The sequence below is a fragment of the Microtus pennsylvanicus genome, chromosome 16 (genome assembly GCF_037038515.1).
Source record: "Microtus pennsylvanicus isolate mMicPen1 chromosome 16, mMicPen1.hap1, whole genome shotgun sequence".
In the NCBI taxonomy this organism is placed as follows: domain Eukaryota; kingdom Metazoa; phylum Chordata; class Mammalia; order Rodentia; family Cricetidae; genus Microtus; species Microtus pennsylvanicus.
In genome coordinates, this window is record NC_134594.1 from 22,738,869 (window position 1) to 22,765,366 (window position 26,498).

Below are 26,498 nucleotides of genomic sequence, written 5' to 3' on the forward strand. Positions count from 1 at the left end.
ATAGTAAGTAGGCTTGGGAGAACATTGCCAAAGCAGAGGAGGGTGAGAGTAACTACTTCAGCAAAGGTCAATCAGTTTAAAAGTTTGACTGACCGTGAAGAGAATTTTGAAATGATCTTTCCTCATCATAAATAACACAACTACGTTTATCCTTGTTCTTTAAGAAGAATTATTGTGATAGAGAAGTCTAACATTCATTTTTATGACATTTTTGTGACATGTACCAATCGTTTGTGAAAATTTTTGGTGCTTATTGCTTTTGCCTTTCCCCCTTTTCCTCTCTTCTAGAAAGCATAGAATGTGTCCTCATAATGATGTCTGCACAGCCAAAGTAGATTATGCTCCTCAGTTCTCAGGTATGTTTCTCATCTGTCTTTGGTAATATCTCCTTTTCCATTTTCTCTAAACTTCCTTTCTGAGATAGATAACCCTTCCATAATGACTTTTTTTATATTGAGTTGAGCATCTTGTGTGCATAGCCCTCCAAGCCACCTCTTCAACTATCAAAGTGACTCTTCAGCTTGACTTGCTCATCAACCTAATGCTTATAATCCCAAGTCATTTTAGTTTGGAATTATAAGGAATTAAATTCTAGCATTCTTGGCTTATACCAGCTATTTGGTGGCATGAAATCCATGAACAATTCAGAAGAAAAACGATCTCTTCATAAACTAATGTGAAAATGCTGCTCCATCCAACCTGACACTCACATTTTTCCCTTTAACCTAAAATTTAAAACTATTGGATGAATTTACAGATTTTTTTAAAAATAAAGATTCCTTTAGTATACTTATAGTAATGCCTGAAAACACAGACAAGAGAATGTGCCATATTTAACATCTTCAATTTTTTCCTTCTAATCTTTATATTATGGCTTTCTTGCCACAAATATAACTTCCAGTTTGATTAGCATAGCATTGCTATGTCATTTCTCTACTTTTACTTAGAATCAGTGGGTGTTTTACTTAGAGTTACTATTGCTATTATAAAACAAAATGACCAAAGCAACTTGACAAATAACGGCTTTATTTGCTTTTCACTTTCACGTCACTGTTTATCACTGAAGAAAGCCAGATCAGAAACTCCAAATTGTCAGGAATCTGGAGGCAAGATTTGATGCACAGACCATGGAACAGTGCTGCTTACTGCCTTGTTCATCTAGCTTTCTTAGGAGCCAGAATAACCATCCCAGAGATGGCTCCACCCACAGTGGGCCAGACCATACCCAAACAGTCACTAAGAAAATGTCCTAGAAGTTTTCCGACAGCCCAATGTTATAGAGGCATTTTTCAACTGAATCTACCTCCTCCACTAGCTTGTCTCCAGTTGACATAAAACAAGTTAGCACAGTGTGCTTCTAAATTAAGACACCACATTTCCTACAGTGTCTATAAAATCTGAAGACATTGGATGTGAAAGGAAATTGTATAATGAAGTGCCTAAAACAACAGCCACACAAAAATGGAACAGATGTTGACAGACCCTCAGGCTAATCCCAGACAAATAAACTACCTCTGCCGGTGCCACAGTCAGAGCTCACTCCTCTGTCTTAGCCATGTCCACAACATCTGGGCTCTTGTTATGGTACTCACCAGCGTGGGCACTGACAGAGAGGCAGGCAAAGGTCAAATACTGAGATTAAAATTAGCAACACCCAAGATAGGACAAAGGGTTAGTGCTGAGAAGAAGGAGATAGAAGGATAAGAGGTTATAATAATCCTCGAGTTCCAAGAAAGGAAGGAAGGCATTCTGGACAATTCTAGTATGTAGGAGTTCTGATGATGAATTATGATTCTTGACATAATATGATAAATCGAAATGATGAGAGATTAAGCAGATATAGTGATTACTCCAGTAGTCTTTAAAATAGGAAATTGGAAGTAATTACTGAGTGGGAGGTGATGCATCATGTTCTTGATTATGTGGCCTGAAAAAAGACTTGAGGAAAAAGCTGGGACCTACAATTTATTCCTGAGAAATCTTCCTGAATTCATGAAGGCTACTGTATTCTATGAGGGGAGGTTGGGACTAGCCGTCAGTAAATCCTGGGAAGGACTGACGAAGAAAAATATGGCACAAAGTTCTTTGGAATATAAAGCTATTAACAATTGCAACATTGTCTGAAAGAAAGGAAAAGGACAGCTAACAGTGTTGACGGGGAAGCTTCCTGCTATGTCCTCTGCATGCTCAGTGGGATGACACGTTCCTGAAGACAAGAGTCACAAAGTTTTCCTCTTTTAATTTCTTCAATTAAACATCAACTGATAAATTTGATAAATCACTCCAGTGAAATTTCTTACTTTCATGATTTGTTATTTTCCTCTCATGTAAACAATTAATCATATTTTTATGCATCCCTTTCCAGCTGATTATTGTTTAATCATTATATATGACCCAAGAATGATACTTTTAAAACATGACCCAGATCTTTCATTTAAATCATTAACTTTCCTGTTCCCAGATCCTTAAATCCACACACTTACAGATATTCCTGTCCTGCTAAAGAATGCTTTTTAGTTCGTTCTTCATAATCTAATCTGAATGTCATGCTTATCACATTCAATTTTCTAGGCATGTGTGAATTCTCATTGCTCTGGAGTCTATACTGAATGTTATTACTTTGATTCTGTGTTCATACCAGTGTTTCTAAATAGAACGTGTCTTCCTTTACTGTTAATGGGAATTGTATTCACATAGCCTCCCCTAATTTTCCAGGTCACAATGGTCTTCTCCTTCCCATGTCTTTCACAGCATTCTTTCTTTCCCATTAAGTATGGTAGAATGTACTCTCCAATACATTGATCAGCTTCTGTATGTCCCTGTAAGTTTGTTAGAAACAAGAGTGGTGCCTTTTCATCTCCTCATTCATTTCCTTTTCCACTTTACCATACTGTTCAAAGTGGAAACAGATAATCATAACCAAATTGAATCTGATAATCTGTTCTCCTTTGTCCTGATCTACAATTCTTACTACTTTTATATCCCATGTGACATTCTCTTCCCATAAAATTACTTATTTTTCAATCCTCTATCTAATACTTTATAATTATATTATGTCCCTTAATAGATATTAGATTTTCAATTTTCCCTTGCTTATATGCTCTTATTTTTGCTTAATTTGAGTATAAATCAATCTGTTGTTCCAAATTACAAGGTGGGCTACATTTCAGATTTAGCATCACCATGACCTGTTAGGAACAGGTTAGGAAAGATATTTTTAGTTTATTATTTCAGAGGTTTCACTTCACCATGGTTGAGAGACATGGTGGGAAGAAAATTATGGTGCAGAAGACATGGTGGGCAGTAACTCACACCCTTGATGGACAGGGAGAGAGAGGAGCAGTACCAAGAACAGACAAGAACAAAGAGCTTGCCCCAATGAGCATGCTTTCTTTAGCTTTTGTAGTTCTTCAAACAGTCTATCCTGTCTTGGTCCAATTGGTGGGTTGAACCATTGATTAGACCTGGGCCCTCATGCTCTGTCTCTGGAAATGCTCTCGCGTACACAGATGAAAGTCTGCTTTACTGATGCTATAGGATTTCCTATAGCCAAACTGTCATTAGAATTGATCATCACAGAATGGATATAGGCACCATTGTGATCTCTCAGACTCCATAGATTCACCTAAAATATGTCAGTTTCTAGCAATAAAGGCATCCAAGATGCTAGAAATAGCCACATATGTAATCGTACTAGTGATAAAAATTCATAGCTCACTTTTGGGCAGATGATGAACAGTAAGATAGAGCTAGAGCCTGGAGTGGGTGTGTAGGCTTGCCATACCAGTCCTTGAGAGGGAGATATGTTCAAACACCACCACCATCACCACCACTAGCCCCACCACTACCATCATCAAGTAATTTTGAAATTTCTGACCTTCAAGAGCAGGAATAATGAGTTAAAACAACCTAATGCAAAACGCAGTAGGAAGAAACAAAAAGGAGAAGAATGAAGATGTGGTAGAATCAAAGGTTTTGGAAAGAAAGATATTTTGACAGACTCTACTAAAAAAAATCCATGTGAAATGCTAAATTTATTTTAAAAAGAAACAAATAAAATTCCACATTTGAAGGATCCCAGTTCTATGGGAAAGTTTAAGTTGTAACACAATATAACCATGATGTAGCTAAATACTTCTTGGAATAAAGAAAAATGGAAGAGAAACTAGCAAGGTAGAAAGGATGACATTTAGGCTTCCAAGACAGACGTCTGAGACACAAAACATCTCTTAGTGGTTTTCAAAGTTGCTCCGAAACTTTGGCAAGACTGATTTGAAACACAGGGAGACAACGAAAGCGAGATTTATGTTCCTTTTACCGAGACACATTCACTCTTGCTCAGCCTTGACATTATTTTCTTCTTCCAACTGCTTGGCTATATCTTGGGATGAATAAATAATTTGCAAATATATGAGTCAACAAAAAAAGAAATGCAGAGTTGCAGACTGATAATGGAAATTACAGGGCTTACAAAATACCATATATTGTGTTGCCATTAAGAGGAAAGACATACGGGAAGTTATAAATAACCCATATCATTTTTTTAAAGGGCTGCTTTTTAAATATTCTTTGTGGAAGCATAACTGATAAAAGTCTAGTCATTTTTCATATGAAATAATTTCTTCCGATAAGCAGCTTCCTAAAGTGAAAAACCAAGAATAAAGGAGAAAAAGAACAAGACATCCTCCCCTGCTTCTGAAGGAGATGCCATGTCTTGCATTCAGGCACATGCATGAAAAAAGTACTGAATAGCCTTTCAACATACTAGTGCTAACAAATAAATATGTGAGACCATCTATATAAATGATGCTTAGACCCTGACACAAGGAAGGGACTATTTGTGATGTTTTGAAGTTATTTTGTTCTTTACATTTTATCATGTATTTTCTAGTTCATTATTCAATATAATTCTAAGAATTTTGTCCTGTAGGCCCTCAGCACAAGTCAGAGTCAATGAAGTGTTTAACAGGCAATAATGGAGACCAGAATTTGATCTCTAGAATCCATCTAAAAAAATAGGTAGGGTGGCATATATCTACAATCCCTGTGCTGAGAAGGCAAAGACAGGAGGGTCTCTGGAGGTTACTGCCCTGCCAGTCTAGGTGAATTGCTAAGTTCCACATTCCACACACACACACACACACTTTTAAAAGAGAGCTCTATGATCTAGCCATGCTTAATCTTGTTTTACTGACACTGACATTCAAACCCTTAAAGGACTCACACATGTTCACACCTACCTAAGTCTTTTGATTTTGAAGACAAAAGGGTAGAAATTAAGAGAAGGAAAAAAATGAGTTAAGAGAGAAACGTGTGGGTTTTGCAAGAAGAGTTGAAGAGCTCTGAGCTTTGAGCTTCATCAGCTGCATCTGTTTGTTAAACTTGTGTGAGATGCACAGGAATGTCAATCTGAGAAAGATCCTCAAAAAGTCTCACAATAGGCTGGGCGGTGGTGGCGCACGCCTTTAATCCTAGCACTCAGTAGGCAGAGGCAGGCGGATCTCTGGGAGTTCAAGGTCTGGCTGGTCTACAAGAGTTAGTTCCTGGACAGGCACCAATCTACAGAAAAACCATGTCTCCCAAAACAAAACAAACACACACAAAACTCACAATAATCCAAAGGTTTACATAGCTGAATAATATCTCTTATCATGTCTATATATATATATATTAAATATTAAATTTTATTAATATTAAAATATATTAAAATGTTCTTCAGGGGAAAAAGGGTCAATTTCTCATTTCATGCTGAGGCACAAAAGAAAGCTGGGAAACTATGAGTTTCAGGTGTTATTAGTAAAGCTCAGAGTTGACCCTGAATGTATTTAATTCACATTCACTAACTCATGTGGCAAATGTCTCATGGATGTCACCTGGTAAGACACAATATGTCAGTCACAAAGTTATACATAGTCACGTTTACAAACTTTGAGCTTTGGCAGCATCTCCAAATGTTTGATAATATTGTCAACGTAAGTGTGTCAATCTTCCGTGTTCATCATAGCTTTGAAGAAGGTAAGCATACTTGGGACTGGATTAAGGTAAAAAAGTTGTTCAGAGAAACTGGTGTTAAGAGAACTTGATTTGCTATGAAACTCACAGAGTCTCTGACACCTCCTTTACACACCAGTTTTCCCATTCCTAGGAAATATTTGCCAATATTCTCTATGGATAAATGTGAGTAACCATGGCAAATTTTCATAGTAGGTAAGTGGATAAATAACCTAAAATAATCCATATGTTCCACAGACAGCTTGTGATATCTATTTCTCAAACTTAGTTGCCTACAGATAATTGCTACATATAAGATTATTGGTTGAGTATATTTCTGTGTGTGGGAGGTGTATGCACACACACACACACACACACACACACACACACACACACACCTGTGTATGTTCACATGCCACAGAGTGTTAGTTATCCATGGATGTTAGAGGGAACCTACTTGCGACTGGTTCACGCCTTCCACCCTGTGAATCCCAGATGATCTAAACAACTCAATACATTCAGGCTTTTGCCATGTTAGACTGGTGACCCGAGTTCTGCTCTTAGAACCTACACAAGGTAAAAAGAGACAGCCAGCTTCAGAAAGTTGTCAGATCTCTGCACCTAAGCCTTGACACATGTGCCCCCACCCAGATAATAATAAACAAACCTATATGTAAAGGCCTATTTAAAATTTATAAAGTAAGACAGATTTTCATCCTCTCTTTTTCCATAAAGCAATCTTATTTATCGTGTAAGGCCCCTTTGCTCTGCAGGTGAGTTGTGATAATCTATATATAAGACCATTTTAGGGGCTGGGGAGATAGCTCAGCAGCTAAGAGATCTTGCTGCTCTTGCAGAGGACCAGAGTTTGGTTCCTTGTGCTCATGCCCGGCAGCTCACAACCACCCATAAGTAACGCCTGGTAATTTTCAGCAGTTCACGTTAATGATGGGATGTGGTGTAGAAGGAGTGGCGGGCTGTGTCCTGCCGCCCGGCTAACTTAATCCCCGAAATAATACAGAAACTGTATTCATTTAAACACTGCAAATGTAACGCACATCTGGATTATTCACTGGTTTTACCCTACTGCCACCCTCAATTTTCTCTGTTGGTCCCCAGCCTTGTGATTTTGAGTATCTCTGGGTCAGGATGTGGCTTCCAAAGTTTTCAATATGCTGTGAGCACTCCAGATGTCATGAAGCATCTCTTCACTCCTTGGATTCATTTTTCTTCTGACTGACTGACAAAGTACTTTATATACTGAGGATATTTGAGCTGCTTTGTTTTATTTATTGCAAATTCTCTTTACTGGCTTTCAATTGTTCTCCAGTCTTGATTATGGTAATTTAGCTATGTACACTCGATTCTGGAGGCACACATCCATTGTCCTCATTCTATTTTTCTGGATTAAGTATACCTTTCAAAATGTATTCAGTGCAGGGGCAATCCACCTTGAGTTTTATGTCCCTTTTTAGGCCAAGCTAGGCAACACCAGCAGTACAGCTGTTAACAGCTGTCTCACTGGTTTGACCAACTCCAGAATGCAATAAAAACTGAAAATCCTTTTATTGCTGGGCCCCAAGTAAATGACCTATTTGCTTTCACTCTATTGCCCGATTTCTTTCCTGTAAGAACCCCTGCTAAACGCTGTTAGTGTCTTTCCCATCTTACAAATGGGGAAACTAGACCACAGGATGTTAAGGCATTTTATTCTGATTACATGGGAGAAATTGGCAGTGTTGAACTTTGAACCCAATCTTTCTTTTATCAGAGTCCTTACTCTTACCTCTTCACTTTGACTGCCTTTGAGTGAGTGTGGGCGCTCTTTGATGAACTTCCTGGTAGGTCGCCGGTGGTCTGCACACAGCTGCAATTCATCCCTTTTAGACATGGAAGCTGTTTATTTTATGGTCCACTTTCATGGACCTAATCTCTGATATTTTCTTACAGGGCATGGCTGCCTTTTAAAGCTGCAGCGTCTGCCAGGCTCCTAGCTCATCATGGGCTCCTTGTCAACCTTTCGTCTTTCTTTGAACCATGGAAAATGGTCAGATTTTTTTTTTTCTTTTAGCTTGCCACTGCAAGTATGATAAATGATAACTGTAGGTACAACATTCTGTGATTCATTCAACAAATATGTAGTTCCTCCTCAAACTCTGTTTTTGAATTTTATTATATTGTTCAGTGAACTACAATTAACGAATAAGCAGGTGTAAGTGTCATAGACCCCATGCCGTTCTGAGGCTGATACACTGTGTATGCATATCCTGAAGATAAGATTGTACAACATTTTAGTGACTGTGTTTTGACTGCGACCCTTGATATAAGGTCCTATGTACAATTTTCCAGTAGTGGAAGTCACAAAGTCATCCAAAAAGATTTATATTTGGGGGCATTTGAGGAATACTGGTTTTTAAGTTTAGCATCCTTAACTTGTACGACAAGAGTGAATTATTCATGTTTAAACCGCACACAATGAGTATTTGATACTGCTGTTGTTTTAATTTTATATAGACAATGGGGGAGGGTAAGCTCCTAAGATAGAATCATTGTTTGATGGGCAAATATTTTCCATTGTGACAAAGTAGGTTCTTTTGGGCTCTGGTTTTGCATAGCTGAGCGTGGCCTTGGTTTCTGATTTCCCTGCTTCTGATGTGGTGGCATTACAGATGTGCACCACCAAGTCTACTTTCCATAGTGCTTAGGTCTTATGCATGCTAAGTCATCCCTCTACCAACAGTGATGGTCTCACTCCCACAATGCATTATATATTTTTTTGGATTGAAAATTCTTTTTAATATTGGACAACTTAAAGGTTGCAGTGGTGTGTGTGCATGTGTGTTTTACATGTGTTCATAAAATTATGTTTTATTCTAGTCCATGTTTTTACTAACTAATTTGCCTATCTGTTCCTCCTCACTTTATCTTTTTGGTGGCTCTCATTACTTTCGGGAGAAAGAAGCATTTTTGAGAGAATCGGGTGATTTGGAATTAAGATTTATTTACAGAAGCCATTGTGTTTCCTAAGAGATGTTTCTAAACGTGATTGCTGATCATTCCCAGAGACAAAAAGACTTCTCACTTTGCTCCAGCGATGGCTTGCTCTGAATACACCACCTGGGGAAGATCATCAGAGGGTGGGCTTACATTCTGGTGCCTTTTAAAGCTGGCTTTAATTGCTTTTGCATTGAGCTATATTCATGAGCGTGCATTCATCAAGAACCAAAGAGCAATGTGACATTTTCAAGTTTTACTAAGTCAACCAGCTTTGGTTGCCATAGTACTAAGAAATCAGGAAACCGGGAAAATGCAGAGTGGTTTTTCATTATGTGTTGAAGGATGTCAGCAGGATTAAAGTGTCAGAGCACTAGAGAGAACAAAAATGAAGAGAAAGAGGGGACAAGGAAAAGGAGGCAAATTACCTACCAGGTGGCTGCTAACAAAAACCAAATGAAATATAATGTGGACAGCATTTGAGGGACAATATAAGAAAATGAATAACTAAGGGAAAGGGTGATTTTTAAAAGTTGTTAGATCAAGCCAGGCAGCATGGAACATGGAGGGGCTCATGATCCCCCACCCCCAATTGAAAAACCACAGACAGGTGATAGCTTCTAAGAGGGGGAGACTCGGTTTCCTTTAAGGGTGTGGCTTCTGGTAGGTCAGTCACATTCCTGGGGATGGCCCCATGAACATTTGGGCAGCACAAATTGGACTTGATAGGATCTGGAAAACAAGAATACAAAATGCTGGGTGTGGGTGTGAGTGGAAGGGGGAGTAGGAGGTGGCTATGATCAACAAATGTTGTATGTATGTATGATGTTCAAGGAATAAAGATATTATTTTTTTAAAAAAAATTCTTGAACCTGCCCTTTCTGTAAATGATCTCCCTAAATCTAGTATCTCCTAAGTAGGGATCATTTTCCCCCTTCCTAGAGTAATAAGCGGTTTTATATCTCGAACAAAAACAAAAAAAGATTTCTGAGAATAGTTTGTACCCTTCAAATATCATTTGAGTAAAATTAATATTCAAGCAAGTGCTTACTTGGTAATTAGAGTTGGAACTTTGTAAATATGTATAACATTTAAAAATTAGCCTCATACCTTATTTAAATATGTGACTTCATTACCTGGTATTAATGTCTTGATTTCAGTGTCTATGAATTTTGATAATAATACAGTCTGGCATAAACAAGCCATTTTGGTTGTCATCTGATTCTTGTCTTTTTGTCTTCCAAGATCATGATATTTCCTTGATCTCTGATTTCTACTTCCTAACTAGAGTTAGTTCATTTTCTCATGAGCTGGGTTTTAAACTCAGCGTCTCAGTAGGCCAGGAAACTGGCTTCCTTCCATACTTCTGGACTCCAGAATCTCTGGGGTCTTCATTTCCTGTCATAACTTCACGCTGAGTTTCTCCACTCTATGCCTGGTGTTCTGAACATCCTGGGAAAAAGGATTTTCAAGTGGAGCTTGATGAGATATCCTACAAACCCTAACTGCTGAATCCCATTTAACTCTAATTCCTAAATAAACAGGTTTTTTTTTTGTCTTCTTATTGAGATTCAATCTGTTTTGGAAATTTGCATTGTCAGTAATTTTTCTTTTAAAATATTTCCAGTTTTCCTTACAGTTGGCCTATGGTTCATTCGCATTTTGACATTATTTTATCAACTTATGCAAGGTGGACCTACTAATGCTAAATGGAACACAGGCCCTCAGTTTCCTGCTTTCCCATATGTCATTTGTCCCATGCCTATGAAGGAATAAATCTTCCACCTTCACCCCTAATCTTGTTTTACAAATTAGAAGCAGGAAAACTAGGGTAGGGAGGGATTGCTGAATAGTTAGGGCCCTAACCCAGCAATAACATAGACTGAAGAAATATCCTTATAGCTAATATGGAAGAAAAAATCACCAAGATTATTATTATTGTAAGACTATCTTTAGGAAATATCACACATGTAAATTCCAGCCATTGTTGTATGATTCTGATTGCAACTGAAGATTAGTTTCCTCCCAAGTCTGGAATATTCAGAGGAAGATAAACAGTCAAACAAACAAATCTCCCCGCTCAGCTCAGAAGTGCTTTGACTGATATTTCTGTCACCTACTTCTTACACCTAATAAGATTTTACAAATAGTAACTCATAGGAGTTGCTTACATTTTGTACTCACTTAAAATACCATTTAGGACACCACTTGACAAAATAAACTTAAGATGAAAATATGCTATAATCTCTTTAGTTGAGAGATTCCCTAAATCCTGCAATGGGGAAAGCATCCCCTTCATGTCTCCAAGACAATGAGTCTGTCATCTTATAACTTAATATTAATCTGTATAAAAGGTACTATATCTAAATTCTCAAATGAAATACATTTAGTCATAGAACGCTGTCATGTCAACTTTAAAATAGGTGGATTTTGAGAGTTAAATGCCAAACATAATAATGACTTAGAAGGCAGAAATGAAATAGATAGATAAATAGATAGATAGATAGATAGATAGATAGATAGATAGATAGATAGATAGATAGAGGGACTTTTAATAAATTGGGTTAAACCATCAGGGCACTTTCCCATCTGTATGTGGAACACTTATTCAGCCACTGTAAAATTTCTCTACCCATCTTGGGAAACACTGTGACAGTAACAAGGAAGATTGATGACAGATTCCATGCCTCTTTGTTAATCACATTAAGGCCTGTGCTTTGTGTACTCATGGTATGCCTGAAAATAAATGTTCCCCACTACACCATATTGGAAACTTTCATCCCATTACCCATCTGGTGTCAGTAAGTAATCAGTTGAATTGCAAAATTGGGGCTATCTGAGAGTGAAACTCCAATATTTACAAACCAGTTTTCTATCCCCCATTCTTCTTGTCCCCTTCTGGAAAGTAAAGGAAGCAGAACTACACCACATCTTGAAATACTTCCTTAGGGAATCTGAATTATGTTTTGTGGTGCTAGAATCTATGTGACAATGACAAACCCACATTCACACATTAGGATTGCTAATTCCAAACAAATTAAGTGGCACAGTTTTGTTATTTGTTTTTCATTAGAAGTTTGTGATAAAATTAGACTGGGGGAGGTTCTTCATGAGATGTTACTTTCCCTTTAGCTGGAGGAGTCTCTCATTAAGCTAATCAGTTCCCAACTTTCAAAGTCGGATATATAAAATGCCCTAAAGGTTTGTACTAGGAAACCATCTACTAGTGAGTTCATTTTTCCAGTTGGAGAGATGCAAATTATTTCTTCAATTACATTGTGCACATCTGCATGTCACAAGAGGCAATGTGCATTAACATGATTAACCAGTCCCTTTGTCTTTAAATGGTACTCATAACTTCAATTCCAAGGTTTCTAATCACTTTCTCTCTTGTGTCATTAGTGAAAGGGAGAATCAATACAACCCTTGTATTCTTGAATAAGGAGATTGTTTGAATAATAGATTTTTTTCAGTACTTTTTGAAATTAGCGAGTCTAATGAAACAATTCCCGAACAGACACAACTATTCATGTCTGTAAATTGTCCACAAGAAATAGTTCATAGCTCTAGGAGTTTAGATCAGTCAGTACAATGCTTGCCTAGCATACACAAGGTCCTAGATCAGTCATCGGGGCTGTATATACCAGATATTGCAACACATGCCTGTAATTGTAATACAGGGCATTAGAGGCAGGGAAATCACAAGTTCAAGGTCATTCTTTTCTGCATAGTGAGTTTGAGGCCAGCTTGAGATACATGAGATCCCATTTCAAAACAAAGAAAAAGAAATATTTCACAAAACTAAACTAATAACTAAATCATCATTGAAACAATTCACTAAAGTTAATCCCAGACAGAATGAGAAGTGCTTTTTGTTTGTTTGTTGTTTTCTCTTTGTTTGTTTGCTTTTTTTTTTTTGGTTTGGTTTTGATTTTCCAGGAATCCTCAGAATGAGATTGCGTCTCCTCCCATTTTATAATCCTCTCTATTTCTGGGATAAAGAGTATGCACCACCACTGCCTGGTTTCTATGGCACACTAGTATGGCTACTGGAACTAAAACTGTGTGTCATTCATTGTTCATAGTTTGTAAGGCTGGCCAGTGTGTTGTTTTTTTTTTTTACTTTTCTGATTTTTAGGCAAACTTTATTTATTAAATTACAAACAAAATGCCACTACAGGAAGGGAATAGTAAAAAAAGGAAAGATAAAGAAAAAGAAGGGAAAAGAAGAGAAGGAAAAGGAAGGGAAAGGAAAAAGAGGAGACATTAGTTCTAGAGAGAGCAATAATATACAGCAACCACAGAGCTTCAGCTTTTCTGAGGAATGTAAACTTCAAAAATCCAAAATAGTAGAGAAAGCATGGACTCACAAAAGCAAGTACTTGGGAGAGGTACAAGAAAAAAGCATTCACGAATGAATAACAAATAACATACTAGGTTATCTGTTGCTACTCATGGCTCTGTGAAGAAAAGAGTTTACAAAGACTTAAAGTCAAATATTCAGAGTCAACAGGTTTAAACATACTATCATGATATTAAACTCAAAATCAAGAAGGGAGCATCTAGCCTTGCATGGGTACAGTACAGTTATTCTGAGCTGTTTAGTAGACAACAAAAAGTCAATGACCCTGCAGGGACACACTCACAAGAAAGGACAGTAGGAATTTTCATGAGAACAGGGAAATTCTTTGGACTCACAGGAGCAGCAGTGTTCATTAAGGAAAGTCAACAGTGTGTTAGATGCATTCTTGATTCATGGGAGTGTTTGGATACGATGTGACTGGAAGTCAAAAAGTGTCTTGGCCTCTGTACAGTTGATCACTACCTACAGCGAATCTCTGTAACAATGGTGAAAAGTATAAGGGATCCAGTGGACTTTGTACAAATAGTGTGATCATTTGCATGTGATAGTCTGTGTCTGTAGCATGTTAAAGCTCCCAGCCAGCCACATGGGCTGGTGAATAAACAATTGGCATTCTGCAATGCACTGTTATCAAACTGTGTTATTTGGTAGGCTTGTGTATTAAATAATTTTGAATTTGTAGTAGTTCCAGTTTACTCTGTTTTATTAGGGCATAGACCTATTATAATTGGAGACTCATTTATCTGTCTGTCTGCCTGCCTACCTATAAATACCTTTTGCTGTTAAATAGTATGCTAGTTTCCTTCACTGTGTGGAATGCCTTACCCAGCTGAAGGCAGGAAGAAGGCACATGGACTCCTGGTGTCAGAGACTTCAGTGCATGGTGCCCTGTCTAGTTCTGTCATTTCTGGGCTGTGATGAAGTAGTAGATCATGGTGAAAAGCTATACAGGAACAAAGCTGTTGGAGGCCTGGATGCAGAAATACAATAAAAGGAAGGGTCCAGGACTGTAGACACTCTTCCCCATCCTACCTTCATGAACTGCTTCCTCTAAATCAGCCAAGCCTGCTAAGAGTCCAATCAATTCTGAACTCATCAATGGATTTATTCTTTGATTAAGTTAGTACCTGGTTTATAGAATTACCTCTCAACAGCACCATCCAGGTCTCAACACATTTGTGGAGATACTTCATTTCCAATTTGCAACAGCTAAAGAAAGACAAAAACAAATACAAAATAATTGAGGCCAACAGTATTATAGTCATGTGTTTGATTGTATATTATGATTATTACAATCATGTGTATTATTATATGGTATGAACATGTTAGCATTAAAACTTCATTCTGACTAATGATACAATAAACAGAACAAGTCCATAGTTAAAGGGAGTGTATTATATATAATACAACTAGGTAGGGAGGAACTTTATAATTAAACACAAATGGGTCAATAGTCTAATAGAAGATCTCCTATAAAGAACATGATTAGACTATTCACAGAAAATAAGAACAAGAAGAGGTTTTTATTAAAAAAGGAGTTTCTATCCTTTAGAGAAATGGAAATAAGTTCCTGAAAGATGGAAAGGATTTGAGAAATTATACTCTTTGCTCTTTTATAGTATTTTTACCAATAAATCAAACACATATAATGATCTAGAAATTCCACTTTAGTTGTATTGTTTAAAAAATTATATCAGGGAACAAATAAGTGAAGCATCACTATTACAATGAATTATTCTACAATATTAAAATGTATAGTGAACGGAGCCTTATCTATAATGGGGTTATAAAGTTTAATGGGTAGAAAATATTATTAAATTTAAAGACAACATTGTAAGTTTATTTCCAGCAAGTAAATTTCCAGCATTGAGGGTGTAGCAGAAACCAGAGGCCTCGAACCAGACCAAGGACTCTCTGCAGTGAACACTTGCAAGTAAAGCTATATGGACAAAAGGGTTTACGCTACAGCTTCCATGATGAGATTTTTTTTCTCTTTGTTTTCTTTTTTCTCTTAAATTTTGTTGGGGAGGGAGGCTGCAGTGGCGGAAGGCCAATACACAGGAACAGGAAATGAAGGGGATCAAGATGTAGGGTGTGAAAGACATAAAGAATAAATAAAAAGAAAGCTAAAATTTTTTTCAGATGACTTTGTTGTGACTCAGTCAGACAGAGAGGGGTCATTTAAGTCATGCTTAAGTTCTAACCTATAGTGCATACAAGGTTTAATGTTTGCTTAATTCTATACAGAAATAAAAAAATAAGAATGCTAATTATGGAAGTAACAAAATTTCAAAACAAGAAATGAAGGTAAAATGTGAAATTCAAGTATTATCAGAAATAATTGATCCAGGTCAGTTTAGAAAAGAAGAAAATAAAGGAAAAACACTTTAATAAAGAATATTTTAGAAAAGAATGAATAAGTGAGTGGATGAAGTACAAGAATAAAAATCAATAGATGACAACCTTAAATATCTTAAATCATACATAGACATCGAACATAAAATCAGAATTGCCCATTTAATTTAGGAATAAAAAATGACTTGGTATAGTTCTCCATTCAGTGGTAAGAGTTTTCAGAATCAGACAAAATTAGGAAGTAGGAAGATGGTCAGGGCTTTGTCTTCGCTCTGACACATTCTCAATTGCCATAAGAAATTCATACATAGCAAACATACTTAGCATGTATCAATATGTTTTCAAAATGCAAACTCAGAGTAATGAGATCAGCTTTTGTTTAATGTCTTTGAGGAACTCAGGATCATATGTTGTTGCCAATGAGAACTTCAGGAGGCTTCTCTCATCTTCGTTCCTACCATTTTTCTTATAAACCATACAATTTGCTTAGATCAAAAACCTGGTTTTTGGTGGCTATGAAAATGACCCAGTTAGCAAAGTGTTTGCTGAGTAAGGAGACTAAGTTCTAATCACCAATCGTCAGAAGGAATCTAAGCGTGAGTGATTCTAATCCCATCATTAGGAAGACAGAGACAGCAGGATTCTGGGAGTTGCCTGGCCCAGAATTCTAGCCCACTGGTAATATGCCAAGTTGTTCATTGAGGAATGAGGAATGTAGAGTTCTTTTTTCAGAAATATGAGGGGGAAATGGGAAGGCAGCTGACTGTGAAAGGGAAAGACAGCACAGAACTTCCTCCACCTTGTATTTTTATTGAAGTTATTTTAGGTTTGACTAGAATTTGATCTCCTTGAGGAGAAGCCCAAAAGAAAATTACCCACCTCTATTCCAGGAACTTGAGTTCAAGATACCCCAGCTAACTTATCTTAGCGTCTGTTAAGCTACTTGCTTGTGTAAAATCTTCTCCTGCAGAGACCGATCAAGACTCCAGTATGTGGTTTTTGCCTTTAAAAATCCCTTATTCTAAGTGCTTGATGCTACACTTGAGTCACAAACACCTGAGGGTAACCCCAACTGGCTGGAATAAAGACTTTCAGCTGGCTATGAGTTGCTTCTGAAAGGCCATCTCTGGTGGGCATCCTGTAACACTAACCACGTGGCATCAGAAAAAGAAACAAGAACACAAAATGAGAATCAGAGGACAAGTGAAAATGATCACAATCTAAACCTCAAAAAGGGAAAGAGTCATTTTTCTCTTGCCATTAAAACAACTGGGTACTCATTCTTATTTCCTGAGTCTTGTTGTGAGCCAATTCCTTTTGTCATCTATTTGGGGTAGATGACATAAAATAACATGATTCCAAGAACAATTTATGGCAACTATTTTCCTTTAGTTTCTATTTTTTCTAAAAGAAGTGTGTAGTTGTATCTTTATTTTTAGTTTTTCAAGGTACTTAGAAATTTTATTTAGTTAAAAAGAAAAGAGCCTTCTGAAGTATTTTTTCTATACTTGATGAAGTCATTCTCTTGTGTGTTCCTAAAGTTTCAAGGATGCAGAAAACTTACAAATTAACATCAATGTGTACTAATCTAGTTTTCTTTGATTTTTTATATTAAGAAATGTTTCTCCATTTCCTGACAAGAAAAATAATTGAAAATGCTTCTTCATGCATTTGATTCCTCCGTGAGATAATTCCTGTTCTGTGATGATTAAAATAATGGAGTACAAGAAACATGAACGAATGTGAGAAACAATGAAAAAAACTAATCCCTTAATTAGATACAGAAACATTTTTATGCCACAAAAGAAAATTAGACCTCAACGCAAATGTTTGTCTTTGGGAAAAACACTTCAAAAAGCAAGGAGCACCAAAGGCCTTATTTAGAGATCAACTCCACCAATATTTTTATGATGCATTTTTTTATTTCTTGATTAGTTAATTTTGATAACTCTGAGTCATAGGTGAGTGATATGGACGTCTGTGGTAGATAGATGTGAGGGTTAACATGGTCCTAACATCAGTTCCTTACAGATTCCATTGGCAAGGATATGAAAATAGAGAGCAGAGACGGGAAGCTGCAGTGGATTTAATAGTTAAAATGCAGCTTGCTCAAAAGAGGAGGGGGAGGGGGAGGAGGAAAAGCAAGGGAAGACAGGTCATGTAAACCATGAGCCAGGAAGCAAATTCTCTAAAAGGATTCTTGCCAGAAGCTAAATTCTTGTAAATGTGGGTCTTATTCCCCTCCTCCAAGTTATAACAGTTGGAATGAGGAACACTTGGGACCGGATGTAGACAGGGTCAGAAGTCACTGAACTGTAGTTTGTGAAGACTGTAATTGTACCATTTAAGTTTTCACATTAAGAGCCATAACCTACTTCCCACATTCTCTTTTTTCGTCGTTTCTTTAAGATTTACAGAGTATAAAAATTGAATCTCATTCTCAAAATAAAGTTTTCGCATTTTAAATCTGTTTCAAGTTTAATACTCCCATAGGAGGAAGGAGAGGCTGTGTCATGTTGATGAAGAATGGTCACTGCTTGGCTTCAAGTAGAATCGATTCAAATGACTTCAATTCTTTGAAGATGTTGTTCTGTTTCTTATCTCAATATATAAGAAAATAAATAAATTTTGGCGAGTAGGCATAAAATTATTTCAACTACTGAGACATCAGACTCCTGCTGACACCCAGTTGATGTTAGCTCCAACTAACATTGCAAAGTACGTTTTGTCAGAGGACACACAGTTTTGAATTCTTTGGTGTTTTGTTGAAATTGTGGCTGGAATAATGAGTGTCTCCCATTAGCTCAGATGTCTTAGCTTTGATCCCCAGATAGCGGTTCAAGTATGGAGGTTGCGACACCCTCAGGAGAACTAACTCACTAGGGAATGACCTTGGGGGTTATATTCAGTTTCTACTTCCTGTGTGCCACCTCTATTCCTGTCACCATGGCTTCCCCACCATGATTGCTCTGTCACCCCAAACTGGCCCATGCAAACGCACCAGTCTCGACCCGTGTGTTCAGGATCAAAGAAGAACCTGAAGGAACCAGTAACTCTGTTTTAAAAGACAAGAGTTGATTTTTATTTTAGACTTATAACCTTTTAAGCCTTCCACAGAAATATGTAATTAGAGGATAGAATTCTAGAAGAATACAGTACTTGAATGGTCAGGGGACATTTGCCTAGTGGCATGGCACGCAATATGTTCTACACGTCCATATTCCACAATAATACCTCCAACTGAGATCTTGTTTCTGAATCTGAAATGATCATCAAGTGCAGAACAATCGTAGAGTTCCAAGGATTAAGGGCTACTGTGGTTAAGAAACTCATTCCCGCCTGGGTTGTACTCATATATCTGTAAATCTCCTAGAATCAAAGGAAGCTGTGAGGGGTAGAGGCAACACCTGCACCAGACACGTGACCCCCAGAACTACACCATCACCATCAACAGCATCAACAACCACATATAAAGAAAAAGAACAAATACAAATGCTGTGGAAGAAGTTTTTCAAACATAAATTTCACATTGTCTACTTAAAAAAGCAAACATTTCATTTGGTTTATTTCACAATGAAATTCATAGAAAGGACTAGAAATCGCTCTCAATACCCTCAGTTGTAGACGTATACAGAGACACTTTTCCCTGCACATTCAGCATCACTTCTTTCGGTGAGACAGGCCTGTACAAACATCTAGTTTGCAAAATCAAGAAGATAAAAGTTACTTAGACAAGTAGCGCCAATTGACCTCATTAAGACACTTGGCTATGTATCAGGAGGTGCTACCTGAGTGAGTTTATCAGCATCTAGGACAGATGGTATCACCTTAATTGGACTCAAGTAACAGTGAAGGGCAAGTTTCACCAAAGTGTACTTGGTGAGAGATGCGGATAACGGAACGATCCTCTGACTCAGACACTAGATCGAATGTTCTAAGAGCTGTTTAAATTCAGCCCAGGAATGGCAGTATTAAAGAATGTGAGCAAGTATAACACAATACTCATGGAGTGTTTCCTTTGTATTCCCTGGGGTGTCTACCTCACCTGAGTATCTCTATGGTGGGTGTATAAATAGTCTGTCAGTGGCTAAAGCAGCCTGGGAAAGAGCAATCCTGGCTCCTCTGGCTGCTTTTCCAAATTACCTCTGTGCACCAGGGAATACAGCTTGCTTTTAGCTCGGGGTCTGTGCAGCAAACATATTCCTCATGGAAAACACGTGTGGGAGGTCATGTTTCCTCATCTCAGCATGTGTCAGGACTCATGGAAAAACACAAGAAAATGAAAGCAATTACTCCACCTTGGCTAATTTGTGAGTCTCTCCCAATATAGCTTGAGTTTCAAATTAGATTTTTTTGAGAAAGAATGAGTTCATGAGTACATTGACTCTCTCTCTCTCTCTCTCTCTCTCTCTCTCTCTCTCTGTGTAACTGAAATAGTGATAAAAGTTTTTTTCTCACATGTACAAGCGTTCTCAAATCTAGTGAATAAATTAAAGAAGAAAACACACTCTCACACTCTTTGAATAAAAAAGGAGTTTTTCTTTGGAGGTAGACCAGTACTGAGCAGATTAGGAAAGAAACTAATACTGGTGTTCTTATTTTTCTATGCATCACCTAAGCCTTGCTTAGAAGGAGGGACATTACTCCAGCATTGTTTAAGGCCAGCTACCTTCATCTGCAGCCTTCTCTTTTTTGTTGCTGTATTTTTGAGAATTATCGAGTGAGAAACTGCAACGAATCTTGTCAAAGTGTACATATGGAGACATTGCTTGATTGGATTGACTTAGAATTTGAACCTAAGCACACCTCTGTAAGATTGAAGGTCCTGGAGTGCCTATTAGACTTCTCTAACATTTTTTTATATAAACTATATTAACTTGAAAATTAACCAATTATTGGAGATTTTTCAGAAATAATAATAGACCCATTACTGACATTCCAAGAGGTCTCAAGGTTAGAATGCCAATAAATGTGGGATCTTGACCTTAGCCACAAGGTTCTCTCTAAAATACAGTTCTGAATTACATAAAATGTCCCTCTTCAATCCTACTGCTGTCTCGCCTAACATTTTGCTTACATTTTTACGTGTTTCCATTAATGCTTTAATGAAGTAAATATTCAAGAACTCCAGAACTTCTGTTAACTCTGTCCCAGTTTCATCTGGGAAATGAGAGAGGATGGTTTTTTAGTCCTGCACACAGCAGAGCAACACAGAGTCTCTGGAAGTCAAGATGAAGTTGAGAGAGCACTCAAATATTATATACCAACATTTGTCTGTACTACAAAACCCAGCTTTTATTTTTTTATAAGTGACCTCCTGACTACTTACTCTCTTTGGAAAAGTTTTGTTAAAATAATGGTGGTGGTGTACGCTTTTAATATGGGCACTTAGGAAACAGAGGCAGGTGGATCTCTGTGAGTTCGAAGCTAGCCTGGTCTAAAAGAGCTAGTTCCAGGACAGGCTCTCAAGCTAAAGAGAAACTCTAACTCAAAAAGAAAACCAAAAAAATTAGTTAAAATAATGAAGAGTGAGTTATATAAATAAATGGAGACATCACTTCTGTTTTTAAAAAGGGAAACTCACCTAAAATCACTTCTATATTTCTAATCCTCAGGTCAGTCAATATTTTATGAGATTAGCCAAACCAAAAGAGTGTTTTTGCAAGCATTTATAAGTGCCAGAATGTGTCTTAGAGACATTCATTATTACAATTGCCATGATGATTTGGAGCAGACGTGGCTATTCCCATAGATTAGAAGCTCAGACCATTCGGCATTTGAGACGGGACACTAGAACCTCCAGAACTCAAGCTCTCCGGTTTGCAAAGTCACTGATGTTGATATGCTTTGGTTTTGTTGATTTAAGGTGATCTTTTGTGTATGTTTGCAGTAATATCTCACTGGTGATGATGATAACAGCAAGGTCCTTTAATGTGCGTTGATCGGAAAGGAAACGGTGTGAGGGCAGGAAGCTAGCTCGCATAGAATCTTCGTCTACCTTAATGCTAAAAAATGGTATCATTTGTGAGTGCGTACGTGGGCATGCAATTTTACAAGCGGAGGTCAGAGAACAGTTTGCTGTAATCAATCCTCTCTTTCAACATTTCCATGGATTCTGGGAATGAGGTCAGATCTTCAGACCTGTGTGACAAGTGTCTTTTTACCCCCTGGGGCCCATTTAGTCTACTTCTAAGCAGGAGAAACTATTGTCTCAGCCCTCGGGATGGCCATGCATGTCCTATGATAAATCCTCTAGTGACAATAGTCACATTTGCATTAGTTTCAAATTTTCCACTTCACTTTCTTATCCTGAGAAGCAGTAGACAAAATGTCTACTTGCTTGCTGTATACTCTTAACTCTTTAATTACTTTCTTTAAAATACTTGAATTTTGGTATCTTAGCATGTTTCCTTTTATTTTAGGGCCAGTTCTATTTGGATAATCTTCTGTGGAATGCTTTCAGTAGTGGGTAAAAGGAAAGAAGGAATGTATAATATATTTATGAGACAAGTCATATCATTTAAGCAGAAGGAAAATCAAACCACTTCTTTCTCCCTAGATGTCTCTTCTGATAATAACAGAGTCGGTATCTACCATCTGCTCTTGACAGAGACAACACCTATATGCTCAAGGATTCTCGTGTCCATGCAGTTATTCTGACAGGAAGGACTTCTTTTCAAAAACTAACTGTTAGGAAGAGATAAATGCTGTGGAAAATATACCAATCATTTCTGATCTTGAAGGAGGGTTGGAAATTTATTGTTTTAAAAGACTATTGCTTATGTGCAGGGGCTTGCCAAGGTACATGTGCAAGCCTGAGGATGGTTTTGAGGAGTCAGTTCCCTTCTACTTGTGTGTCTTGGGAAATTATCTCAGGTCATCAGACCTGCCACTGGGTGCCTTTTCCTTGTAGCTATCTTGTTCCTTAAATAGTAAGTCATAATAGACCTCGCCAAGAAAATGGCATGCTAGAAATAACCTGGAAGAGGGGTGTAAATCTAGCTAAACAGTATTCTAACCCTGACACAGTAGCTGGAACGCAGGTCCAGAGGCAATAGTACTGTTATTTCATATAAAGACAAAGAAGGAAGCCCACACAGCTAAGAGAAGAGGAAGAGGATATTGGCCAACAAGTTGTTCATGGATCTTATACACAGAAGGAGGAAAAACAAACAAACGTAAAACTATTGCAAGAGTGCTCACTTTATTAAATATGGTATAGGGGTAGCAATCAGCCAACAGATGCAAATATGAATATGTGGATTAAGCAGGGCTTTGTTTCTGATGGTCAGATCAATAGCAGCTGTTGTTATCATTGACATTTGGTGTGTGAGGACAACATGTGACTAATATCCAGAATGTTGCAAAGAAAATAATCAGGATAGAGCTGTCATTGACTGACCTGTAGGAAATGAATGGGGAGAGCCAGGATTAGCAAGCCCAGATCCAGAAACCTGGTGGTAGGGACTACGGAGATGGCACACCAGGTAAGTTCACTGGGTGCTTGTCTAGAGGACACAGAATTTGATTCCCTGAACCTGGATGGCAACTCACAACCATCCGCAACTATAATTCTAAGAAATACGATACCTCTGCAGGTATCTCACACACACACACACACACACACACACACACACACACACACACACACGTGTGGTATATAGGCATACATGAAGGCAAAAGACCAATCCACATACAAAAATAAATAAGAATTTTTAAAATGAATCTGATTTCCCATGTATAAGTTTAAGATGCCTATCACACAGCAAGACTGGAAGGAATGATAGCTAGAAACACACAGATAAGAAAGAGATACCAGAGTGGATGGTTGTCAGTGTGTGGATGGTATTTAAATCCAGGAGATTAGATAAGACTCTCAGAGGACCAAGACTAGCAAGAGATGAAAAGAAGCTGAGAGTGTGATCTCTGCCACACTCTAACATTAAGACAGTTTAAGGAAAATCAGCAAGATAAAGTGTCAAGTAACAGACAGACAAGGAGCGGGAGAAAAATGGGTGAAGCGTGGTCTTACGAATGCCAAGCAGAGCATGAAGTTCCACGGAAGCAAAGCTGGGTACGGCATATTAACTGTGAGCAATTACTTGTATCTGAAACACAGAACTCATCATACCCTGGTACAAGAGGACTTTTAGCTATGCCTTGTAATCAGCATATAAGTCTTTCTCATATAGATTAACTAGTCTCACAATAGGTCAGACTTAGATATGAATTCCGTGCAGTTGTACCACCTGATGTTCCGTGGAACAAATGACTAAACTTCTCAGGTCACCTCTGGTAAGTGATTTCCTCTGCCTCTTTCATCTGAGGGGGTATGAACAATACAGTAGGATATTGTAGCAAATAGAAAATAGTTAGCTTTTACCATAATTAATGCAATTTGTGAGGGTGGCAAAATGTTTTTATTATAGATTTGGGTTATTTTAGTTAAATATATACATATAAATATATATGTTTATATATATGTGTGTGTGTGTATACACACACACACACACACACACACATTCCTAACATACACAAAACACAAAGCCTGAAGGTCAGTTCCAAGCTTTGCAAACAAGGAAAGCAACCAAAAAACCACCCCCAACTCTCCTATACATGAAAAGTGTTCAGGTAACTTTCCCCTCCCCGCAAAAGTACATATAATGCCAACACAGGACTTGCCAGATACCTGCAAAATATAGGTCACCGAATGTCCTCAGAGCAGAAGAAAGTGTGAACAGATCAGCTTGGAGGGAAAGTAAACACATATGTACAATTACTCAGCATTACATGGTAAGGGGTGCGAAAGTGTAGGGAGGAGTGTACAAATATTTGTGATCTCTCACTACTTCGAAACTGCAAGGGAGCGAAAGTGCAGACGGGAGGAGTTTGGGAAAATTACCAACAGATATGCCTCCCACCCCCACCCCTGAGAGTGTCCTGTTTTAAGCGCCATATTAGGACAATAAGCCGAGTCTGTTTCTCATAGGATGCAGCAAGCTCTGAAGTTTCAGATTCCAGGAACATCCGCTTTCCATGAATTCCTCCCTGCCCCTTTCCCTCTCAGCCCCCCTGCCGCCCCCACAGTCACAGGGAGCACAAATCACTCTCATCTGGCGGCTCTTGATCTTCGTCCCCTTCCTGTGTCGGTCCTGTGCCCCCTCTGACTGTCTTTGTAAGTGGGTTTCCACTGCACCATATGGCAGCTGAGAGGACTGCAGAGCAATTATGCAGCTCCACACAAAAGAGGCTGTGGTGTCACTGTGGCCCATGAATGCATGAGACACGGTCATGGATAGAAGGGCCTCCTGGCCTGTCAGGGGACACTAAAGGGGAGGCTGAAGGAGCTGCCTCCACACAAGCAGAGAAGATGGATGCCCACAAAAATTCCAGGGTGGCCATGCCTCCTTTATGTCCCTCCATTCTCAGCTTTACAAATTCAATCAAAACGTTGTTTCTACACCCCGATCCTATCACGTTATTAGTAAAAGGTGTGCACAGCGTAACAGGAGTTTAAACGTGCGACTTCATTCACCCCCTTCTGAGTGTCTCCAAATGGTACCGCAAGTATTTAAACACAGATGGAAAGGGCAGCTTCATTATGAGAGGTATAGAGGCTATTCTTTCCTCCCTCTCCCTGAAGAATCCTCTGTGCACTTACCATGGGCTAAGGGCCTCACTATGCAGATGATAGGAAACGGTGCTGGTGATCCCGAAGGGATTCTATGTGTTTATAAAAAAGTAGCTTTCTAAAATGCTGAAGCTACTACTTATAACAATAGAAGACATAGTCACAGCACTCAGAGAGCTTCTTTGCTCTTTCTCTTTAGGCGCCTTCCCCATCTCTTGTCCCTGGATGTGGGCAATTTCAGCAAAACAGGCACACATTTGTTATTAGTGAAGTTAACACCATCCTGGAAGAATCGTAAATCTAAGCTGTAAATCCACTGGTTTTCAGAGGACTCGTTTATTTTGTTCCATAGGAAATAAAATTCAACTGCAGGGGAAGAACCGAATATGACTGCATACATTTATGAGGACCATTTTATGCTCTGTTGCTGTAGGCTACTGCGGGTCTTACGGGCGGCTGTTGATTTTATTTGATGCAGAATAAGTATACAATGAAGCACAGAGCAGGCATCGCCCACCTCTCCACTACCTACCTACCTATCTATCCTCCCACCCAAGGACAACTGTTGGATCTTGAAATGGCAGGCCCTGGAGTTGTTTAAAAGAACCTGGGCAGATTTCCAAAATCTGGCGTCTGAGACCTTTCATACACAGGTTACAATAACATTGCTTCATGAAATAAATCCATAGATAACAGTAGATCATGTGCACAGTACATTTCTTTCTTAATCTTTGGGAAGTGATGGGAGGTTGTGTAGCTGAGCTCAGCGCATTGCGTACTTGCATCCTTTTAGATGCACTTGTCAAGAATAATTCCTCCCCACCTCTTTTACCTAGAGTGTCGTTGAATGCCTATCAATGAGGAACACTTTTTAAAATTCGTACACAGTATTTTTCTTTGTACAAGGAAGAAGCCTCAAGACTGATAGTTATCTGTCAGTAGATGAAAAACCAAAATTACCTTGGCTTTTCAGTTATGTTCTTCATAAATCCCCTTTCAGAATTATCATAAACGTTTGTTCTTACGCAAAGCATTCACTAAAACAAACATTCATTAAGATAACAGATCCAAGGGCTCAGAGTGCCTGTGTTTAGCAAATTCCAGGCTCGCTCTGTTTCTCCGGCCTTGAGTTATGAGGTCGTCTGCCAGAAAGGCGCGCAGAGA